The sequence below is a fragment of the Macaca mulatta genome, chromosome 7, assembly GCF_049350105.2.
Source record: "Macaca mulatta isolate MMU2019108-1 chromosome 7, T2T-MMU8v2.0, whole genome shotgun sequence".
NCBI classification, from domain to species: Eukaryota; Metazoa; Chordata; class Mammalia; order Primates; family Cercopithecidae; genus Macaca; species Macaca mulatta.
This window is the reverse complement of record NC_133412.1, coordinates 134979753-134984828: the sequence shown is the minus strand read 5'-3', so window position 1 is coordinate 134984828 and position 5076 is coordinate 134979753. Positions and strand designations below refer to the sequence as shown.

The following is a 5076-nucleotide window of genomic DNA, read 5'->3' as shown; positions in this document are numbered from 1 at the left end:
TTATCCCAATAATACAAGACTGATTCAACATTCAAAACTCAATGTAATTCAACATATTAACAGACTAGTTAAAGAAAACCATATGATCTTCTTGACAGATGCAGAAAAAGCACTTGGCAAAATTCAACATCTATTTTTGATCAAAACTTTCAGCAAACTAGGAGTAGAAGGAAACTGCCTCAACTTCATAAAGAGCATCTATGAAAAATCTACAAGCAACAGCAGACTTAATGGTAAAAGACTAAATGCTTTTCCCCAAGACTGGGAGCAAGGTCATCCTATTCAACAGTACAAACTTGTTAAATCACTTCTTACGTCTTTCATATTTTTTATGCTGATGTAAATAGTATTTTTTTACTATAAATAGTAATGTATTTTCATTATAAATAATATTGTTTTAAGTTAACTGCTAGTATATAGAAAAACAATTTTTGTATATTTTCCCTTGCATCTTTTTAGACTCACTTATTAATTCTAGTAGCTTTTATGTAGATTCCAATTCATAGTTCAGAGCATATGGGTCTTCTGGATGCAGGGTATGGGGAAATTCACTGAAAACAAACTAGCAAAATTCTCACAAGCCACATGAGGAAATGAGTCACTGTGAGGTCAAATCAGCAAATAAAGAGTTTTACTTCCTCCTTTTCAACGTATATGCCATTTATGTCTTTTTCTCAACAAATGTTAATGTACAAACAAGAAAATCCAGGGAGAATTTATTCATAGAAAATGGTGAGTTAATTCTAAAATTTACATGGAAATAAAATGACCTAGATTACCCAAAACAGGATTGAAAAAAAAGAAAAAGTGGAAGGATTTACACTACCTGATTTCAACACTTATTATATAAAAAGCTACAGTAATCAAAGCAGTATGACATTAGCATAAAGATATACATATAGATCAACAAAAGAGAAAAGAGACTCCAGAAATAATCTCAAACATATATAAATAATTTTCAAGAAAAATGCCTAGGTAATGCGACCGAGAAAGGATAATCTTCAACAAGTGCTATTAAAATGATTACATGTGCTTATGAAAAAAAATGAGCCTAGACCCTTAGCTCACAACATAAGCAAAAATATAAAATGCATCACAGATCTAAATATAACATCTAAAACTATAAAACTTCTAGGAAAAAACATCGGAGAAAATTATTTTGACTCTGGATTAGGCAAAGATTTTTTATGTAGAACACAGAAGGCACTAAATATAAAAGAAAAAACAATAATTGGATTTTATCAAAATTTAAAATTTTTACTCTCTAAAGCATGCTGTTAGAAAAATTAAAAGGCAAGCCACAGACTACAGGAGAATATTTGTAAAACATGTATCTGACAACTCATATGCACATTAAAGAACCCTCATAATGCAATAATAAGACAAACATAATTTTTAAATGAACAAAAGATTTGAACACATACATTACCAAAGAAGAGGTACAGATGGCAAATAAGCATATGAGAAGATGGTCAATATCATTAGTCACTGGAAAAATGCAAATTAAAACCAACATGAGATATCTTCTTATAACCATGAGAATGACAAAAATAAAAATTGATGATATCAAGTATAATAGAGGATGTAAAACAACTGGAAATGTCATACATTGCTGGAGAGAATACAAAATGGTACAGCCACTATGGAAAACATTTTGGCAACTATTTTTTCCTTTCTCCCGACCCCACTCTTCCTTTCTTGGCCATTTTTTGTAGAGCTAAATGTGTACCCATCTACCATATAACCTAGCAAGTCAACTCCTAGGTATTTACCCAAGAAAAATTAAAGCATATATCCACACAAATACTTATACATGAGGATTCATAATAGTTTTTTTTTTCAGACTAAAAAGGTGGTTTCCTTTATTTTGGTAAACTTTAAAGATCTCATTTTGATACTACTTCAAAATGCCAAATAGAACGACCCACTTTCTGAATAATTAAAGCAATTTACATTTTAAACATGTATTTCTGTAAGATGTAGTCTATCATCTGAAATATTAATAAGATTCAAGAATTTCTTAACTAAACAGTAAACTGATCATAAGTATATAATCTGTGATCAATTTCATAATTCTAAGTTTACTGCACCTTAATTCCAGGTATAAAATGATTTAGAAAGCATTTTGACTGCGGGAGGTAGAAAATAAGGACAGGTAAATGATCTGTAGTTTAAAACACAAAATCCTGTCACGTTACATCTCACATGTTCAAGACACCCTCCATGTGCTGAAAAAAAATGATGGTTCCCAGAAACAGTTAAATCCATTAACAAGTCACCCAGCACAAAATAATTTTTAAAACTCCTTATAAAAAAGGAGTCCATGTATTCACAGATACTGTAGAATCTCCAGCTCCTATGTATATTACCGAAAAACGCAAATAAATATATCTTTGCGGTATTACAGCCATACACTTCTTTCCCATCAGACTGTACCAGTCACCTTCGTACTGTGGAAGTGTTCCATCGTTTTGGGCAGCCCAGGCCATGAGGTCCCCCACAATATTCCAAACTGTTAAAGAGTCTAACTCTTGAGCTGCTGATGAGGCCTGGAGGATCTTCACGGCTTTCTGTGATTCATTTCCCAGTCTGTAAATCACATAAATGGGGACAGCAGCCCCTTCTTGTGTGCCCTGCTTCCCTTCCCAGACTTCTTCTCTTAAGAGCTTCAGGCTCTCCGCATCCCTGTGTTCCAAATATTTTAGAGGGATGTGTAGGGCATGAGACAAATGACAGATGTTCTCCTCCATCTGAGGCCTGATGTCCAGCAACAGGTGGGGTGCCCCAGAATCCAGAAGTCACTTATAGTCGGTGACAGAAATACTCCCCTCTGGGCTCAGTAACTGTAGGGAGTGGCATTTATTGGTGGCTGAGGAGCCACAGAAGGCTTTATAGTCCAGCAGAGCAGTCACAGCGGGCCATTTCCCGCAAGCTGCACAGTCGAGCCAGCGGCTCCGCAGCCGAATACAGCAGAAATGCCCTCTCAGGGCATCAAAGAGCAACAGGCTGCCACTGTGAGAGGGGCCGAGATTCGCAGCGATGTTCAGCACTTCTAAGGCCTGCAGGCAGCCCGGGACCCCAGTTACCACACGCAGCATCCCGCGGTCCGCGCAGCTGGTCACTGTCTCCGCTGGGGGTGGCTGGGGGAATATGCAGCGATAGCAAGGCCCACCGTCATAATGGTAGACTGTGATTTGGCCGTCGAAGCGCAAGGCACTGCAGACACTAGGGGCCAACCCGCCGGCACACATGCGTCATTAACCAGATAGCGAGCGGGCACGTTGTCCGAGAACTCGGCCACCACATCATATCGGCGGACCGGGTCTAGGGTAGTGGCTGGCATAAGGGCCTAAGTGTACCACACTCATTCCACCGCCAAACTGAGGCAGCGCAGCGAGGCGGCGGCCGAAGCGGCCTTGGCCTGTCCAGCCAGTGCCTCGCCATGTAGCACTTGGTGGGCCAGGTTGCTCATCTCTACCACGTTATAGTCCTCAAGGCCAAAGCGGCCCACGCCGGCCGCTGCCAAGTACTGCGCCAGTGGACAGCGGAGCCCACCGCAGCGCACGACTAGCACGTGTCCGTGCACGCCCAGCTCTGACAGCACTGGCTGCCGGCTATAGCGCAGAATCTCATCTCGGGACAGAGCCGACTTCCGCGGTAGCGGCGACACCGGAACCACTCGTTCTGGCTGCGGTTCCTGCTCCGCCAAAAGGGCCGCCGCCAGCTTCTGTTTCAGGGAATTCAATTCCTCCTCACATTGGACAACTTCAGTCTGTAAGGGGAGTACCTCCTCCCAGGTCATAACAGTTTTATTCATAATAGTCAAAAATTTGAAACAACCCCAAGTCTACTAGTTGGTGAATGGATAAACAAATTGTGGTCTATTCATACAAAAGTATATTCCTCCACATAAAAAAGAACAAATTACCAGAATAGTCCACGCAGTATTGAAGAACAAAGTTGGAGGACTGATACCACCCAACTTCAAGACATGCCACAAAACTGCAGACAATGTAGCATTGGTGAAAGAATAAATTGATCAATGGAATAAAACAGAGAGCCAAGAATTAGACCCACATACATACAGTCAACTGATTTTTGACAAAGGAGCAAAGGCAATACAATGGAGCAAAGATAATCTTTTCAACAGTTGGTGCTGGAACAACCAGGCATTAATATGCAAAAAAAAATGAATCTAGACAGACATTTCACCCTTCACAAAAATTAACTCAAAATGGATCACAGCCTTAAATGTAAAACACTAAACTACAAAACCCCTAGAAGATAACACAGGAGAAAATCTAGATGGTCTGAATTTGGTGGTGATTTTTTAGATGCAGCACCAAAGGCACAATCCACAAAAGAAAGAGTTGATAAGTTGGACTTTATTAAAATTAAATATTTCTGCTCTGTGAAAGATAAAGTCAAGTGAATGAGAACATACGCCATAGACTGGAATAAAATATTTGCAAAAAACTATCTGATAAAGAACTGTTATCCAAAATACACAAAGAACTCTTAAAATTCAACAGTAAGAACACAAACAACCTGATTGAAAAATGGGCCAAAGAACTTTACAAACACCTTGCCAAAGAAGAGGCACAGATGGCAAACAAGCATGTAAAAAGATGTTCCAGATTATATGTTGTCAGGGAAAGGCAAATGAAAACAACAAGATACACATGTATAAGAATAGCCAAAACCCAGAACACTGACAACACCAAATGCTTGAGAGAATGCTCTCGTTCACTGCTGGTGGGAATGCAGAATGTGATTCTCCTTTGGGAGAATGTGTGTGTCTCCTTTGGGAGACAGTTTGGAAGTTTCTTACCAAACTAAACACACTGTTACCATATGATCCAGCACTCATTCTCCTTCACACTATAGCATAGTGTAAACATAACTTTTATATTCACTAGGAAACCAAAACATTTGTATGACTCACTTTATTGAGATACTTGCTTTATTGCAATAGGCGGGAACTGAATCCCCAGTATCTCTAAAATATGCCTATGTTAAGAATTCTATCAAACAGGCTGGGCGTGGTGACCCACACCTGTAATCCCAGCACTTTGG

The 5076-nt window shown here is 39.4% G+C and overlaps 1 pseudogene; it reads right to left on the bottom strand.

Moving 5' to 3' along the window:
- Positions 1 to 2306: 2306 nt before the first annotated feature.
- On the bottom strand, positions 2307 to 3802 carry LOC144329786 (adenylyltransferase and sulfurtransferase MOCS3-like; annotated as a pseudogene).
- Positions 3803 to 5076: the final 1274 nt, after the last annotated feature.